This window comes from Plectropomus leopardus, chromosome 5, assembly GCF_008729295.1.
Source record: "Plectropomus leopardus isolate mb chromosome 5, YSFRI_Pleo_2.0, whole genome shotgun sequence".
Lineage (NCBI taxonomy): Eukaryota > Metazoa > Chordata > Actinopteri > Perciformes > Serranidae > Plectropomus > Plectropomus leopardus.
This window is the reverse complement of record NC_056467.1, coordinates 20,038,044-20,057,712: the sequence shown is the minus strand read 5'-3', so window position 1 is coordinate 20,057,712 and position 19,669 is coordinate 20,038,044. Positions and strand designations below refer to the sequence as shown.

General features: G+C 39.8%; 1 protein-coding gene across 1 annotated transcript in view; it reads right to left on the bottom strand.

The window, feature by feature from the left end:
* The window catches only part of LOC121943648 (SH2B adapter protein 2), a 34,404-nt gene extending 15,795 nt beyond the window's left edge, over positions 1-18,609 (bottom strand). Inside the window, exons 1-3 of the mRNA XM_042487223.1 lie at positions 18,546-18,609; positions 18,032-18,155; positions 12,452-12,679 (exon numbers count right to left, since the gene is read on the bottom strand). The gene's annotated coding sequence lies outside the window, so the exon portion shown is untranslated. The remainder of the gene's footprint in view (positions 1-12,451; positions 12,680-18,031; positions 18,156-18,545) is intronic.
* Positions 18,610-19,669: the final 1,060 nt, after the last annotated feature.

The following is a 19,669-nucleotide window of genomic DNA, read 5'->3' as shown; positions in this document are numbered from 1 at the left end:
AATCTGAACTATCCCTTGAAGTTTAAAACCACCTACTTTTAAAGATCTATGGTTTTCGGTGGACGTCAGCTCTGCACAATGACAGAAAATAATGAATCATAGATTTATTAATTGCCCTGAAAATAGTCAAAACTAAATATACTTGGGTCCAAAGAACACAAGAATCAACCTATAAAGACTATAAACTCCCTCCTGATCCTAAAACCATTGACGCCATGACCTCATTGTCCTCAGTGGTAACTACAGCCCCGGTGACAACAAGCACAAACAACACACAGAGTCCAGAATCTGTGACAGCTGAAGATTATGCACAGGATTGGCATGTCATTGAAGGTTTGAAAACAGCTTATAAACAGATCCAATGTGACAAGAAATCAAAGAGAAATCCTGCAAAAAGCTTGGGTCTTCATCAGTTACCGATTGATGGTTTCAAGTACCCATATTATCTGAATTATCTATAGATGAGTTGTGTCAGAGCAGTTTAAAAGCTACTTGGATTAAAATTAAACTGACCATGCAACTCCTCTTCACATCCCATCAATTTAATTCACTGTTGTTTTTATACATAATGAGTGTTTTTTAAGACTCATCCATCATCCTTACATTGCTCTGCACCCCAGCATATATGTGTGTGTTGGTATGACTCAGTCCTAGGTGCTGCCTCCAACTCACGCCTGATCAGTGCCAAACCTGATCACATCACTGATAAAACTGTATTCTCTCTGATCTTACCCCCACTGCATCAGTAGCTCCATCCAAAGACAGTTTTCACCCCCCCCTTCTCTCTCTTGCTTTGCCTCAGTGACTTACGCAGCATCAGTGCCATCACACAATCAAACACATGTTGGTTTGATTATTGTTGTCTGTAAATCACTCCGATAAAAGGATATCATCTGCGTGGGCAGACTGGGTGACATACGCACAGGGATGGCAAACACTCCCCAAGCTGTGAAAGCTTATCCTCGGAGCTGCCGATGCTTCTCTTGGCAGTTCATTCACAATATGCACTTAAATGTTTGCAGTTTAAACCAAATCATGCATACATTTGCACGGCAGAGTTTCCTAGAATTTCTCCTGCAAGAAGCTTTATTGTGATTTTAAAAAAAGCATCCATGTGGGTCATCTTTTCATAAAGGATTAGCGCCAAAAAACTCCACTCTGGAATTAAGTCTGACACACACATTCAAACTACAAGCCAATCTCCCGCTCTCTCATTCCCTCTTCCATGCCTCTGTCACAGATCTGAAACAAACAATATGCCAGATCAGAGAGAGGATAATGACGAGGGGAAGTACACAGGAGTCGCAGCTCTTTGAAAGATCATCTCTGAGCTTGTCGCACACAGGGAGAAGCTCTTGGAGACTTGGTGTCAGAATTTCAGAGGAATGCTGTGATGGATAGAGACACTAGAAAGTAAAGAAAAAGCTGGTATTAGAGAATAATAATGAAAAAAGTAGTAAAGGAAATGTCATCCTTATTTGTGTGAATGTCCCAGAGGAATCTTAAGTGCCAATACTGTGGACATTTAGCTTCATTTTGCTTCACCTAGAGTGCAGAAGTTGAGGGTCTTAAATTAAGCTATTTTGATTTGGCGCACAACAGCACTGTGTTGTTTTCTTCCAATGTTCTGCCAACGGGGGCTGAATGACAACCAAGCAAAAACCTCTGAGGCTGAAAAATGAAGCCAACACAGAAGTTCCAAAACCTGCAGTTCCTTTAATAGCCACTTGAGGCTCGCTCCAAAAGCAGGTCAAGCCCAAAAGATGTTAAAGTGCCCAACTTTACAGCAGAAATAAACATGGTTACAGCCTGGTACAAAAAAGAGGTTTGGGTCTCTATCTTTTTCCATGACAACTACAGGCGGGCACAGTAACAGCTGTAGCACGGTAAGAGAAAAAAAATATGTGTGAAATGTGCAAATTTAACATATTTGTGGTTTGCAGAAACGTACGATGTTTCCTCTGGCAACTGAGCTGTCAGAAGAGATTTGCCGCAGTGACAGCAGTTATGATTCTGGCCTCGGCCCTTTGCTGCATGAACACTTTTGAGGCTTTATAGCTTATCTGAAAGTGTACTACAAACATTTATATAAAATATAAAAGGGATTTTCAACAAACTGGTTACATAAAATTTGTTCTTACTATGTTTTATAACAGATCTAGAGAGCATATGCAAATATTATAATAACCACTAATAAAGTTGTTTGTTACAGCTTATAAACATTTTTTTATGCTATGGTTGAATCATCAATCAATCACAACCAGAAGGCATTGATTATGTGAACCACAGAGGAAACTTGGACAATCATAAAGCATCAGCCAACAATGCAAGAAGATGCAAAAAGTACTGAATCATAGTGCAGGAGTTGACAGGATCACATCACTGGGGTTGTACCTTGTATAATTCCATTAAACAAATAAATGATTGATTGATTGATTGATTGATTAATATAGAGTGATACAAAGCTGATAAAATTAAAAGTCACTTTCCATTTTATGACTGCATTACTTCATTCATCCAAACATCCATTCATTCATTCATTCAGTCAGGCCACAAAAGGTTAGCTGAAATGCTAATCATCAAGTGTTGTCGTAATGATTATCTTGCTCCCTGTATTTGTGTCTGTGTGTGTGTGTGTGTGTGTGTGTGTGTGTGTGTGTGTGTGCGCGCGTGCTGCTGGTGAATGTGAGGAAGTCAATACCCATTCAGCTATTTAAAAAAATCTGCACTGGGCCAACTTTCCACTCATTCAGCAGAAAAACAACAACACACAGTGAGGTGTGTTTCTCAAAACTCCCGTCCTTCCGCAAAGATGAGGATGTGCCTCTCTCAAGGATACTGAACTGACTGTACGCCGCGCCCACACACACGCCAACACACACAAATTCACTCACCGAGTCAGCATGAAACTTAAGCCATGAGACGCTGGAGGAAGTGGACAGCATTAAGGTTTTCAGAGGCTCAGCAGACTGAAGCCGACTACATACTGCAAAGCACACAGCTCAGACGAGAGGGGGCAGCTGTGGAGAGTAACTAAGTAAATTTACTCAAGTGCTCAAGTACAATGTTAAGATATTTCTACTTTATTTGAGAGTTTCCATTTAATGCCACTTTATACTTCTACTCAACTATATTTCAAACAGGGAAATATTGTAATTTTTACTCCGGTATATTCATTTGTAAGAAATGTACATGAAACTTAAAATAAGTTAAAAGTATACTCTGCAGGACTGTCGATAAGTGTAAAAGCGAACCCCAGATTCATTCTTTAGTGTTTCGCCTCGCTATATTTGCATTTTTTCGGCACTGTGTCTCTTGAGCCCCTTTTACACTGCCTGTTTGAAGCAGGAATATTATGCCATTTTGCCACCTCACTGTTCTGTATAAAAGGCACAACTGTGAAAAAGGGGAACAGAGTTGTCTCCCTATAAAGCTGCCATGGGAGGTAGTAACAACGCCGAAATGGTCTCTGATTAAACAGAACAGCCGTCAGGACAGGATCACGGGAAGGACGGGTGTGACGTTCTGACGACATGTTATGTGTGCAAGTCACTGCTGGAAATTTAAAAAGTTGCTAGTAGCACTTAGCGGCTGACGAAAAGAAGGATAACGACAAAGAGAAATATTTGGGAAAATTAGGAACACCATTTTGTTAACTACAGTCACACTGAGGTGGCATTATGTGTGCATTATTTGCGTCTGTATAAAAAAAGCAAAGCTGGCGTAATGAAGGGTCTTTGTTGTTTGTTCACTCTCATTTAGCTCTGTTTTTTTGGCTCTTACGCTTCTCAGTGCTCCAGCTAGTCTGTCTGCTGTTTGGTGCTGATCAGGTCGTGTGCAGCGAGTATATTTTTAGGACTTTTTCATTGATTCAAAAAGAGCTAAAACTCACTATAAAGCTCTGTAATGTCAAGAGAAGCTGCAGATCAGGTGATTATTCTCTGTAAGTTCTGTATAAGGGATCCCTTTCACACTGTCATTTGATAATTGTTGATTATAGCTGCTAAAGTAGGCAGCATTGCTGGTTACTGCCTGTAAACATGTTTGTCATTGAAAATGAAAGTAAAAGCCAACCTGATTCACTCTTTGGTGTTTTGCCTTGAGATATTTTCTTTTTTTTTTTTTTTGGCGCTGTGTCTCTTGGATGCCTTTTGCTTACAGTCTGGCAGCTGGTTACTGCCTTTTTATAAAGCCCCGACCTCTCCTGAGGACCTTTGGGTTACATGCCCATAAACATCTCAAACACATAAAATACGAAAAACATAAGAAAATACAGGCAGAGGGCAGAGGATATGCAGAAAAACACACCATCACACACAGAGTGGATCATAAGTGAGTCTATACACTGTTTTTAGGGGGAATCCTTAAAAGTACATCTTTAAATGCATGTTACTCTCAATACTTGTACTTTTATTATGTACTTTTAATACTTTTATTCAGTAAAAATTTGAATAAGAAATCATGACTTGCAATACTATCCTTAAAAAAAATCTTGTACTTAAATAAAGGACCTGAGAATTGTTTCCAGCACTGGAGGGGGGGGGAAGGGGGGGGTTATGTTTTTGCTCTATAGGCCAGCTGCTAAAACAATCAGTGAGTGTGTGGAGGTGGAGGACACAAGGGGAGCGTAAAGAAAGGGAGACGCACTGCAGGACGAGCGGGAGCAGAGGCCCCATGTAGAGTCTCACATCCCTACAACTCCCCTCAGTCTTTTTAAGCTCCATTGATGGAACTGAAGTAAAGAAAACAGGACTGAAGGGAGTCGAGGGGAATCTAAAAATGTTCCTCCATCCTTGAGGCCTCAGAAGCCCCCTCCTCCTGTATCTCATCCCTATCTGTTGAAAAAATCTACCACTACTGTGCCCCCTCCTCCTCCTCCTCCTCCTCCCCCTCCTGTTGCTTCTGTGCCCAGGGGAGCAGGGCTGATATCTCTGTCAGATGGTTGGGAGTTCTGTCTGTAACAGTAAACTGACTGGGAGGAGAAGGAAGAAACATTACTGTGCAGGGAGAAGCTATCAGCTGCTGCCTGCAAAACACATCGTAGAAGATACGTCCATACACTTTGTGGAGCCCTCACAGGACCGATCTGTGCAGGGCCAAGAATTACATATGGCCGATTAATACTGCGGTGCTGTGGGTAGTAATACAGAGCTACTTAGGAAACGATACTATAGCCAAACATAACGGATGTACAAGATTTTGTGTTTTTAAAGCTGTGTGTACGCATACCTCCGTGCACTTACAGAGATAAATACTGTACATGCAGCTTCACAGACTCCTATATCCAAACACATGTCGCTGCGAGGGGTTTTCATGCCAGCGGCACACCCCTCAGTGATTGGCTGATGAAGATTATTGGTGATGGTGTGCTCCCACCCCGGGGAGTTTGGGCCTTGCTATGTTTTCTAAGATTAGCCCGCTCCACAGCACAGCACACAACTCACAGCACACTCAGTACAGTACAGCGCTGTATGGACACAACATCTTCAAGGCTAACTGAATCCATTAATTATGTGTTCTTATATAAGATGTAAATATTCCAGCAGTTACATTTTAATTTAATACATTTGAGGAGTTAAGATATGTCATGTTTGTCAAACGTGCTGCATAAAACAACAGCATAACAACACTATTGTATTTATGTTGGGTTCATACATATTTCAATGATTTAATGTACACTTCATGCATGTCCGGGTATTAATGTAAAGCATGTATAATAAGAGGAGCTGAAGCAATAAGTCAATAAGCAGAAAAATAATTTTGGTAAGTCATTAATTATGGATGTAAGACAATTTTGCTTTGTGACACTGTATCTATTCTCAAAAATACTGTATCGATTTTTAATTGTTTGTAGTTTTTTATTTTCTTAATTTGTTTACCTACAAAAAATCCTGCAAACACTTTTATTTATTTATTTTACTGATACAGGCAAACGTTAATAATTTTGCTCATATTAAACAAGAAGTAGTAAAGGTAAACTTTTTAATGCATGTGGTGGTGTATTCTTTATCATATGACAGTTTAACTAAAATAAGATTTTTTAAAAATCACAATATATCATGATTTATATATTATATTTACAGAGGTTGTATGTTTATTATGTATAACCTCTGTATCGTGATATATATTGTATGGCCAGATTCTTGCCAGAACATAGCCCTGTGATTAATAGCATCTCACAGATCAGGATTTGCGGCTTTTCTCTATTTCATAGGATTTTAAATTTAATACTTTCAGATTTTGGACAACTGATTAGAAACAGCAAGTTATTTAAAATCAGTGCCTCAGGCTCCTGGAACTTGATGTGTATTTTTCACTATTTCTTTTTCACATTTTATAGACTTTATAAGTCTATAAAATAAGTAAGTAAGTAAGAGAATAAGTCTATTATTCTCAAAGATAACCTCTAGATAAATCAATAATGAAAATACGACTAATTGTAGACATGGGGTGTTGATATAAACAAGAAAAATCCAATTAATGACAAACCCTAAAACCAAAGTTAAGACTTCCTTTGCAGCACAGACGTAGGTGACAAAGATATCAGATATCAGCACAAACATGCTGAAGGAGGAAAGCAGACAGGAGGGAATCAACGCTGACAAAAACTGACTAAACTACCAAAGTCAACAGACAGAATATTACAGCAGACATCCAGGTGTGTATTTGTGTGTGTGTGTGTGTGTGTGTGTGTGTGTGTGTGAAAGAGAGAGAGAGTGTGTGTGTGAAAACAGCAAGAGAGAGAAGGAAAGTGGTAGGAAAAGAGTTGATGACAGAGTACAGAGTAGACGTAGACACGGGATAGAAATCTCAAGAGTACGGTGGCCCTGAGAGCTCAACACACTGAAAATTAACTTAAAAAAACAAACAAATGCAAACAGTTACAACCAAAACAAATGAAGAAAAATCTTCACCAACTTCTTGAAACAGATGCAGGCTCGCAACAGAACAAAAATTGTGTCCAGGAGAAACTAGAAAGTGATGCACACGTCTACGACACACGTGTTGTTGTCATGGTTTGACTTGTGAAATTATTGAAGTCTATACGTCATAGTGATTGCATGATTCAGATATTATAATAATAAGCAACAGGCTAACGTTACCTGTGATATCTGAGTCATGCCATCACAACATTAAATTAAGCAAAACTTAAATGTGAGGTCTTTTTCCAACACCACTGACGGATAGCGAAAATAACGTCATGATCCACAAATGGCAACAACAAGCACTGCTTATCCAGCGCATTTTTTTTTTACCCATGACTGTTTCACCTAGTCCCCCCTACTGTGCTGTGATTGGCTCGTACTCATCACTATGACACATTGAGGTTAGAGGCAGTTAGGGTTAGGGCAAAGAGGTCATGGATAGGATTAGTACTAGCCAATCACAGCTAGGGTTCGGTACCAAACCTGGTACTTTTAAGGGTACTGACCAAATTACGTTGATACTATAGTGTACCGATTCACGTTGAATCCATCGGTGCAAAATTTCAATAGCAGAGCGTGCATCTAGGTAAGAATGCAGGGTTAAGAGAAGAGGTAGAAGTGCTGCGAAGCACCTGAAGCCTGAAAGACGGCCATGGAGCTCTGCAGAGCCACAAATTTCAACTTCAGACAGGAGATAGGAGCGCCTCGAAGCCGGGAAGCTGGCTCCACTGTGTCGGCTTTCCAGAGAGCCAAAACTATCACTGCAACTACAATCTGCCACCATAGTTTTAGGTCTGATCTATTTTATTTTTGATATTATCTCAGTGAAAACCTAGTATCACTGCTTGATGAGCAGACACACACACACACACACACACACACACACACACACACACACACACACACACACACACACACACACATAAACAGACAGAGACAGAAAAATAATCATGTGTAATCGGAAAAGGGCAGAATTGCAAGAAGAATTGCATTTTAGTCTACTACATCACCCCGCAGCTTGTTCAAAACGTACATTTTCCTGATGACAGAGTTAGTACTAAAAAAAAAGGGACTGTTGAGTAACAAATTCAAGGGTCCTGGTATCATTTCAAATGGGAACATACCCAACCCTAATCAAAGCACAGCTGAGCAGGACTAGGGAGAAGAAAAAATTGGGTAAAAACAATTAAAAATAATGTGCATGCCCAAGCCGTGGGCAACTCTTGTCATCAAATCAAATTGTATGTGTGTCGTCAATTTTGTAACGGTGTTTCTTTATTTACTTGTCGTGTCTATTTGCGTGTTTTTTCCTAATTTGCAGTGGCTGCTGCACAGGAGGGAGAAATCAAAGATGAAAAGAAGGATGAGTGAAGGGGATCAGACGTGGTAGTCGGAGGAAGAGCAGAAGCAGAGGTCATCAGTGATAGATCCCTTTTCTTGACCTTCTTTTAGAGCTGTCTACTTCAGAGCAGCCGGTCAATGACCTTTGACCTGATCCTTGATAACCTCGTCCATCCCTGATTGGAGCTGAATGTTGTCTGGAGAGTTTGTATCAGTTCTGACGCGACACGGGAGCACTGAAGAGAAGAATGTCTGCCTTATGAAAGGTACACAGTCCTGATCCAGACACTGATACACCTGGCTGCAGAATTCTGTCTCTCTCTGTGTGTGTGTGTGTGTGTGTGTGTGTGTGTGGATGCAGACAGATGCAACTAGTGATAATAAACCAGACGTGATGAAAAGATGGAAATTCCTGAATCTGAAGACTAACAAACTGACCTGCAGCCTGCTTGTGTTTTTCCCCCCTTCACAATAAAGGTAGCAGGGCCTCATCATGCAGATATTCAACACTAAACGCATATTAATTAGTCTGTCCTCCTGGTTCCTCTAGCAAGCAGCGACAATGTAAATATTGAGTGAGCTCAGGCATCCATATGGCAGCCAGTGATAAAGGACGGCGCGTGGGAGACGCACATTCCGCCACCGACTTCCATTTCCTGTCTCTCACCCACCGGGTCTAACTAATTTCACAGATGACCACAGGCCTCTTGCTGAGGAGAAATACAGCACAACCTGTGTGAGCACCAAGTGTGTCAGTTACTGGAACAGATGGGTTTTTTAATTCGGTGACGCAGAGTGAAGCTGATGTTTATTAGAAAAAAAGCAGCCTGATAATTACACAGAGGGATAACATGTACTATGTACTTTGTACTATGTTACATGAGTTTTTTTGACATTGTGGTGTCGGATTTTGTTAGCCAGCTATGGACTGGTCATTGCTATGGACAACCTTCTTTAACTCTTTTCTTACATTTTTGCACTTTGTACTTTTAAGATGTTTTTATGTGTGAATAAATTGTTTGTGTGTATTTCTGTTTACAAACTTGTTCACCTCAAACTGCCCCTGGAGGGATGAACGAAGTATTTTGAACTGAAATGAAATATGTATGGTTGCAGCAGTTTTTTTTTTTTGTTTTTTTTACCATTGTTTGATTTGTCTAAAGAAATAGTTCAGTTATGGGGTACTTATCCAAAGTCAGAAGGGCAAAAACAGAAGCATTGCCAAATGCTGAATGACATCTACTATATTACATACAGAAGTCGTCATTCGGCACGTCACCAGTTTGGAGAATCCGGCTGGAGTCCAACACAAAGGCTAAGTAATGTACGCTGTGGAGGGGTTAACAACAAAACCTGTTTTAGTCACCTAAGAAAGTCCCATCTAAAACAATCAACAACCATCATTTTTTGGGCGGTTAATATGTTTTGCTTCTGCTCCCGCCTACAGAAGTTGATAACTTAGCTTCCCTCTCAGCACCCTCGTTTCTTCTCCAAACTGAGGAGGTGATAATAGACTTCCGCTGTATGTAGGTAATACACTGACTATGGATAACTACCCCAACACCACTTGAAAACGTCCAACAGGTGCAAATTAAATTATGAGCGAAGCATTTTTGGATTGCATGATATTATGAAGTGTTCTTATTATTTATCTCATTCCCATCACACACAGAAACACTCACAATTTATAGCCTGTCCTCGTTAGTGTAGTCTCACTTGACTTTAAAATCTCACGTTTTAGCTAAAGAATCTTTGCAAAATTTGACTTAAGAAGGATGCTGCTTGAATATTACAAAAAAAAACAGTACAGGTGTTATAAAGATCAACTATAGACATTTGAATATAAGTGTGGTGCAAAATGAGGGGCAGAGATGCATGTATTCCAATGCACTTCATGTCTGCACTTGTCTTAACTATGCACTTTACATCTGTTTTTGCACTTTTGATTGCGTATAGGTACTTTTGTGTGGCAGCTTTAGTTTTTTCAAGACAAATTTCCCTAGGGACACATTAAGTAATCTTAAATCTTGAATCTTGAGAATAAGGGAAATATTACTACATAATAAGCCTCTGCCTTAGATCAGGTCTCTAAAAAAAGATGACATAATGTCAGAGACATAATGTAGTCTTAAGGAACTAACATCAGAATATCACAATGATTTAAAGACCTATGACACATATTTTTTGTCGTGATGTTAAAAAGGATGATATGTAAAGTGTTCTGGTTATTCTGTTCACCCTGTGAAGGATATATACTCTAGCCAGTAGTGTAGCATCACATGACTGGGGTCAGCTCTGAATAACACACTTGCAAAGTATTGCATAATATTGACATAATTTGATTTAAAAGTGTGCTTAAATACAAAACAATGTCCCTATCAGTGAAATAAATGCTATATAAAAGCCTGTGCCATTGTTTAGGTCACTATGAAACAGAGGTGTGTACTTGTCACAAATTTGATAACTTGAGACTCGACTAGACAAAATCAATAAAAATAAGTCCTGGAACTTGACTTAGACTTCAATATAAATGACTCATGACTTCACTTGGACTTGAGCGTCCCAAAGATTAAAAAGCATGTTATCAAAAAGAGTGCCACAAATCAATGAATTTCCTTAATTTCCTGAATCAACTACTGATAACGCTATTCTTTCCCAGAAAGTCAACACTGAACTCCTTAGATCCATTATGTTTGAACCAATTCAAAGGCATCCAATCAAGTTGCAGAGGAGAGACATGAAGAAGTTTCGTTATGTCTCTGAGTGCCAGTTGGTCAAGATTATACCAGAGATACTTTCAAGTGCGCACTAAACGTATGTGGAGGTCAAACATTACAAAAGCAGATGCAAGAACATCCCAAAAACTTGTTTTAACAAAAAAAAAACATTTTTTAAAAGCATCCATGATTTTTGTTAATTAAAATACTGTTATTATACTACTTTAATAAAATGGCATTACATTTGGTGAAGAGTTGTTTAGGACTCAAAACTGAAAGTTAAGGGCTTGGGATTTGCCTGTCTTGACTTGGGACTAGAATGTAAGGACTTGAGGATTGCTTTTCAGGTGCAAAGCAATGACTTGGTTCCTATTTATAGTGTCAGAGTGTCAGAATATTACAGTGGTGAAACTGCCTATATAACTCATTTTGTGCTGATGTATGGCTTTGCATCACACTGTGAGCTGTTCTTGTTATTCTGTCCATCCCCTGCAGAGCAGATCTAGGGTGGCACACTAAGTGAGTTCAGATCAGCTCTGAAAAGCTTCACTTTAAGTGAAGCAAATTCAGCTTTAGAGGGATGCTGCTTAAATATCACAAAAAGGGAACATTTGTCTGATAGAATTTAAAAACAAAGGTAATGATGATGAGACAATTTCTTCGATTAGGTCACTATAAAATCTCAACACAGTGCCAGAGACGCAGTATGGGAGTTTTATGATATCTGACAGTGATGTGAAGGCCTGTGTAACAGCAGGCCTGTCCCCTGCAATAATCAGGCTTATTAGGCTTCATATTAACTGACTGTATCGTGTAGCCTATAAAAAAGATACACGAGAGAAAGTCAATAGCAGGCCTGAAACAGGCCTACTGCAGGCCCAGAGAGCCTATTTAAAGCCAACAGTGGGTCGTTGTGCAGGCTGCGTAATGGACTTCATGAATGGGGATGCAGCCTCCTGCTGAATGGCTGGCAGTTCCAGGTCCAGAAAGCAGGAGATGAATGGGATCCTGCGCGCCGAGTCACGAGCCGGTGCACTGATTCTGGATCATCTCGAGCGGGCCTGAACATCAGATCAGATCACATCAGGGCCCTGGGCCGTCCTAAGACTGTCCAGACTTTACTCCCTCAAGGCTATTAAATGGATTATCGGAAAAGCCCCTTTCACACCACGACCCTCCTCAAGCCTCTCTGCTCTAAACGCGAACACTTGCCATCAAAAGGGCGATTCTGAATGCAGGATTCATCCCGGGAGGCTGACTGTGCATAGGGGTGAATCGGGTCTTACACCACAGAAGGGTCCATCTCCTCCTCAGCACCTGGAGGTGTGTTGCTGTTATTATCGCGTTGCTGATGCTGCTCTTTCTCCTGACACCACCTGCACAAGGCTCTGCAAACACGTCTAATGACAACCGTCAGGACGGTGCAGACGCGCTGAATAAGAAATAAAAAAAAAACGCAGCTCTCACCTCAATGCAGGACTGGTTTCATGACGCTTTCTGAGATGATCCTGATTTTTGGCGTGAAGATGATGATTATTCAGGAGCAAACATGGTTTTTATCCCCTCTTCAGCTGTTGTCCTCCTCTCCGGTTCAGACGCTCTCGCAGCCGGCCAGCTCTGCCTCCATCTCTCCGCTCGACGCACTGTGCTGCTGCTGTACCTTCAGCGCTGCCGTCCACAAGACCACTGACAAGCCTGACACAATCAGGAAAAAAGGTACTTCCGGTGAATACTTTCACAATAAAGTTCCAAGTTACCGGACAAATGAAAAGCCTAAACATGTTTGGATTTTGGGACCTGCTGTCAGAGTTTAAGGAGGCCAAAAGTGCAATGTTTATTACATGTTGATGGGTGTTGGTAATTGCAACTTGCTAACTAACTAAGGCAATTTCCCAGCATCAGACAGGGAAAAGGGAGACAAAACTCTCAAATAGCTGGTCTTGTACCACAAAGTTAGAGTGCAGATATAGAGCATGCAATACACAAGGACTAAAATAGCAAGTAGTAAAGCAATGTACAGAAAATATGAAATACAATATACACCAAATATGAAATTAATATGAACTAGATAATAGTAAAGTGCAAGATGTAATAACTAGCTCACATTAGGGGTTCAAATATAAAATATAAATATAAAAACTAACAGTAATGTGACTAAATATGCAGAACTAAGGTGCAAATTAAAAGAAACTAGATAATAGTAAGGTGCAAAATATGAGAGCAAGCTTACCATGAGATTCAAAACATAGGCTAATAATATAGATAATAGCAAGGTGCAAACCATAAAGTGCAAACTGGTGCATTCAATAGATACAGTGATACAAACTGGTTACCAATATGAATGATAATTTAAGTATGCATGCCGATTATTTTTATTTGGATTTAATTAAAACAACTTGTCATATCAAACCAAACTAAATATTTACTAAGTGGTCGGATCATTGTTACATTTTTGCATGTTTAGTTTACTGGCTGTGCATTGACTTAAAAGAATACTACGAATACAAAATGATTGTTTGTATATGAATTAGTCATGCCGTGTCACCTTGAATTTGCAAAGAAAATCTCCATGGAAAACAGCAAACATATTGATTTTGCTAGAAAGCAGTCCAGGCACTCAAAAAATATAGAAATGAGGAAGGAAATATGGAAAAGTCTTATTTTATTGGCTAAGTGATTAAAAGAGCCAATATGTTTTGACGAATGCCAGGCTTTGTTAGGGCTTTAAAAACAGACAACAAAAGTATAGGCCTCACCTATATAGTAGCAGGAACCAATAGGAAGGAGGGCTTTCGCCTGATATGCTGCATGTTAAATGTTGTTGATTTTTAGGTTTTGTTTTCATTTCACTGACTACAGCATTGACAAATAGAGAAAATTAAACAGCTATTTGGGCTTTTGAAACTAACTCATGCTCAAGTGATTATAGTGAACTGAGAATAAATAGTGGGTTAGCTCAGAATGCTTTTATTTTTGGTTCCTGTAAAGATGACATTTAAAAAAAAAATGAAAAAAAGGGACCCCCACGAAGCTCCTTTTCAAGATTTCTAAGTCATATTATGTCTTTTTCATTTTCATATTATTTTCTTTTCCACTTTTAACGTGACGCTGTGAGCTTTTACTTTGAAGGTGCAATCAAGTGCAGTCATTGTGTGTGTTTGTGTGTGTGTGTGTGTGTGTGTGTGTGTGTGTGTGTGTGTGTTGATAATATTGACTGAATGAATGAAGCCTCTGTGTGTGTTTTCTCACTAATATTGTCCTTTCAGACTGATTGACTGTTGTTTAGCCAAATGAGACTTTTTCACGTGGCTCGCTGATGTTTACTGCTCTGTGATTCGCTCTAGCGTAGCACACCTTCACTACTAATCCACTCTGAGAGGATTGACTCTGTGGCTTCATGGTGGGGTTAAGGGCTAAAATAATAACCTGGTCAGGCCGCAGACAGGTGGTAATGGGAGAGGACGAGCTGCTCTGTAGAAGGTCACCATCTAATCTGAGTGTTTTTTCTTAAATTGTCTGCTCTGCATCTGCTTTTTCAGTCGGAGCTGGCAGACTGTGATGTTGGCCTCAATCACAGATCCATGTAGTGATTACACAAATGCATGTGATTGAAGTGCTGCCTCTTCAGTGCCTAAAATACTGAAGGAAGCAGTTTAGAGATTTTCATGTGAGAATAGATCGTGCTGAGAATGTAAGTCTGATTAATATGGTGTAAAGAAATCTGAAGATGTTCGCTGTGTTGTGTTGATTCTGTCACTGAAAGTTAAAGGTGGAGTCAGCAAATCTGGAGAAAGATTATTGATACCTGACATTTTCAGGATGCTGGCAAGTGTCACATTTACTGTCCTGCTCACTCCCATTGCCTTTGTCCTTACACATCCATGGTCTGTCCTCTGTCCTGTGCATGAGCACAGACAGCCCCCGCTGCTGATTGGCTGGAAAAGTTTGCAGAAACAGACCACAACTTAGCACTACCCTGCTGTATAGAGAGGTTGATATCAAAAAGTATTTTAGCCACTTTTTAAAAAAAAAAAAAAAAAAAAAAAAGCCTACCTAGAAAAATACAATATCATTCTAACTGGACGCTGTATTGAGAGTGTTTTCAATGTGAAGTTTTGTTTCAGTTGGGTCACTTCTAACAGCACTTTGTGACCCAGACAGCTGACCAGTGGTGGATGAGAAATGTAGTGTCAAAGGAAAAGGCTGTGTGACGGTGAGGTAAAGCAGTGAAATACTCTATAAAGAGCATCCACTTTGACTGATATTGGTTTTTCTAGGTAGTCCTCTTTTAAAGAGGCTAAAATACGTCTTGATATCAACCCCTTTGAGGTGCGCCCCTTGTCTGTTTCGCCAACCACCAGCTACTGTATATAGCACATTGACTCTACATAAGTATCTCATACAGCGCCACTTCAAAAATCCCAAACTATCCCTTTAAGCTCATTATCCTTGACTCAAACGCAGACAAGAGCGAGGAGCTGCTTAATGAAACAAAAAGAGACCTGGGCTGGGCGAGGGCTCTCGCTCTGTGTTTCTCTCCAGAGACCCTTGTTTCTTATTGATCCTCACACACTTCCTGCCGGAAGGATGAATCAACGGGAGCCTCGGGGGGCAGGGGCCGCTTCAGCCTCCTGGTCATCCACAGACCTGTCACTGTCTCTCATACATCACCTGTACTTTTTTGTCCTTTCACTTCCACATCTAACTCCTTTCACTCAACCATCAATGTATTACATTTGTCCACATCTCAACCCTACAGGTCACTGTTTTCTGAAACTTGCTTATATTTTTCTTCTGTGCAGACACATGGTACAGTTCGATGGCAGAGCTCATAACGTAACACCGCACACAGACAAAACGGCCTCCTTGGTGGGCATCATCGACCAAGAGTTCCAATATACACCTTATTTAGACTTCAGAGAGGTGAGACAGGCTGACAGACAAAAGAGAGAAAAAAGAGATGCTTTTGAGCTAATTTCCTATGAAAGCATCTAAAGTGGTCAAGATGGAGATTGGCCTCCTGAGGCTGTTTGAGGATCAATGTGTCAGCAGGCTTTAATAAGATACTGCCCCTCAGTGTCTCCTGACCAGGAAGACACACGAGTGAGGGACACAGAAAACTCTGCTTCCCTCTGAAGTATTCAATATGGGATGGACTCGCCTGCAGCCTGCATTAGTAGAAATGTGCGAACACACGGTCTGCACGCATGAATTACTGATGGGAAGCTTTTAAATGCTGTAACCTGAAGCTTCATGGAGAACACAGGGAATTATCTGTTAGAGAAGGAGCACAAAAGGAAGAATTTAAAGGTGCAGGGATGTGAAAAGAGGAACAAAACAAAATTTTCCTAACAGGAGGTTCAGTTTCCATGATGCATAAGTGATGTTCTCAGAAACTGTTTGTACGGTTTCCTACGAAAAGTAATGCGCCCAGTTTTGTACATAACAGGCGCATTTTTAAAAGACTGCAATCATGTGACCAATGCGCTGATGAAAGTAAACAAGAAAGCAGTCCTAAGCTGTCTTTTAAGGGGGCAGGTTGAGGTGGTAGATGTGAATAATTCAAACTTTCCCCAGGAGACGCATGTTCATAACCATGTGAACTGTGAACTTTGAGTTATTTTACGATACGTCCTCATCATGTTCCTTTACCTTAAACATAATCACAGTAACTTTACTCGCCTAAACCTAAGGACACCATACCATGTTAAGGATGCGACGTCATTTGTGGGGTGCTGATTCCTGTGATATCATGCAAACTGTTCTATGAGGACACGTCGCACTGAGCAGCACAGGGGACAGGTTGTTTTAGACACTGTTGAGTCAATTAAATACAATCCAGGAAGTCCAGTCGGAGAAACAGATTAATGTTTTCTCAAACTGTGTGAGATGGTGTTAAACAGCATGCAGTTGGCTCTAAAGTTTTCTCTCATTTGATGGGTGTATTAGCACCTAATCAGATGCAGCATGTTTCTGAACCCTGCCGTGTTAAAGGCAGTGAACTTGCATACCACAACATACACAACAGAGTGTTCAACACACCATGTTTTAGTTTGTTTTGCTATTTTTTGTTGCTGCTGAATGTGCCTCTAATGTGAAAACATTTCCAAATAGATTGCAATTATAGACTGTTTATAAAGCTGGATGACATAATCGCTCCCAAATGATAAACCAAAACATCTCAGTCATCCCCTGTTGGCTGGCTGCAGTATAGGTCCGAACCCCCTTACACACTCCCACCCTCTATGTTAGCGAATTGGACATGGGCAAAACCAAAAAATCTGAGACTAAGACTAAGTACGTTTTTCTCAAAGATTTTGGGCCGTTTTTCTTGGATTATCCTTTATTGTTTTGCTAAATTAACTTTTCTGCTATTTTGCTAAAAGTTAGGATGTCTCTGACTCTGCTGCTTCTATTTGGATATTTCATTTTTTAATCTGTCTCTTGCAAACCCTGCAGATTAATGGAAGTGCAATACTGAATCACTAGAGAGACCTGTAATATAATATTCTTTCAGAATTATCAGGTATAGCTTTGTTTGAGCACTTACCTTAAGATCATGACCGGATAAACCCTAATGGGGGGCTGAAATATATCCCCTACATATCACCTGTCCATTATGTGTTGTGTGTGTACCTACAAGCTACTATAAGTGCACAAAGCAACCAATCATTTCATTAATAAGCTCTGCAGAGACCAAGAAACCAACCAGTGGCAAATTTGTTGTGTGTCAGCCATGAAAATTTGAACACAATAACACAATATAGACTAAAATAACTTCTCTGAAGACGACATTTGGACACAGAACCCCTCAAAATGACTTGTGTGTGTTGATAATACTAACTGGTTTCAGACCCAGTTGGATCTCATCACACAGTGTCAGAAGTGTTAGTCTGCCAGCTGAGTCACGCCAATTTAGACTTGCATCCGCTTCAACTGAGGTGACAAGAAATTATCAAGCGCTGATCCTCAGATGACCTGATGCTAGTGAAATACTGCTGTGTGTGTGTGTGTGCGTATGTGTGTATTTTCTGCGTCACCCTGTACCTGAGGTTGTCTTTTTCCCGCTGAGCTGGCAGGAGATGATGCACGATGTGTGCAATGATGTCATCTGAGCCACTCTCTTGGATTTGAGCCCAAGATAGCACAGTAAAGCGCACTATCAATGACACTGTAAACAACACAAGGGAACAACAACAGGAAGGAAAGCACGTCAGTCAGTCATGTGCTGGAAATAAACATTACGGTGCATCAGGAAACATGAGGGCTAGTAGTGAGAAGGACATTTACTACTACTACTTACTAAAATGCTTCATATTAATGCTTCAGTATTGGATATAAGTACAATCATATAACTCTCACAGAGAAGATTTTACTGCAAAATGAGTACTTTTACTATAATACTCTAAGTAAATTATGCTGTTATTTCTGTACTTTTATTTAAAGGTCCAGTATGTAGGATTTAAGGGCATCTATTGGCAGAAACAGTATATAATATTCATAACAATGTTTTCATTAGTTTATAATCATGTGAAAACAACAATCGTTGTGTTTTTGTTACCTTAGATTGAGCTGTTAATATCTTCATGTATCCAGAGTCCTCCATGTTGTCCGATAGTAGACTGGAACAGACAAATCAAAGACAGGTACTAAATGGAGTCATTCACGTTTCTGTGCCGGCTGTACTGTTTGGCACAAAGGAGAAGTTTAAGTTCTGAATCCTCGTTGCTGGATGAAACTTCAGCCTACAGACTAGACCTTTAAATGAATGTGTAATGCAGGATTTTTACATGTCACTGAGTACCTTTGTGGTATCACTACTTTTACTGAAATATGAAAATATTTCCCTCTCTTTTCTTCTGCACTTATACAAAACAAGCTCGAAAACTGATGAAAGTAACAAAATGTCCATTGAGTATTGTTATTACATCAAATAAATAAATGCATGTTTTAGATGTTTTGCATGTCATGTGGGCCATGTATAAAAAAAAACTTACTAAAGTAAGAGAAAAAAAGACAGAAATGTTAAGGTTATGAAGTTTGATTAGTGCATGGTTTTTAAAGTTGACTAAAAATGAGCAAAATTGTCTTTTGTTTTAGTCTTTGTCAATTTGGTCAATTTTGTCAACACAAATATCATGAGGAGGCATTGGTGCATATGTTTATTGAGACTCGGATGTCATGACTGTGAGTCAACAGCTTCACAAAGTGTTGTGTTTGTATTGCAATACCTATTCTGAACTATAAAACCTGAATTAAAAACAAAAATTTAAAATGAAATTCAAATAAAAGCGAAACAAAATAGCTTCAACATCAGAAATAGAAAATGATCATATTTGGTAATTAGTAGCTCTGCGAAGAGCAAATGAAAATCCATTGTATTTAAAAATGTTTTACTTTCTCTGGGGCCCCAAGCAAAAGCAATGTTTTATTTAAAAGCAATTCTCATAAAATTAAAAGAAATTTAGTATCAAGCTGATGAAACACCGTTAAGTGTGACTTTTTAAGCCCAAACAGAATATATAAATCACGTGTTTTCTTTCTTCCTTACAATGACTTTCTTGTCTGTGAATTGACTTGATGTAAACCCACCCGTCACTTCCCATCACCGTCTCCCTGGAGGAGGTGAGAGGAAGGCAGGGCTGAGAGGGGAGGGGACCCCAAGAGGGGGGAGCAAAGGAGAGA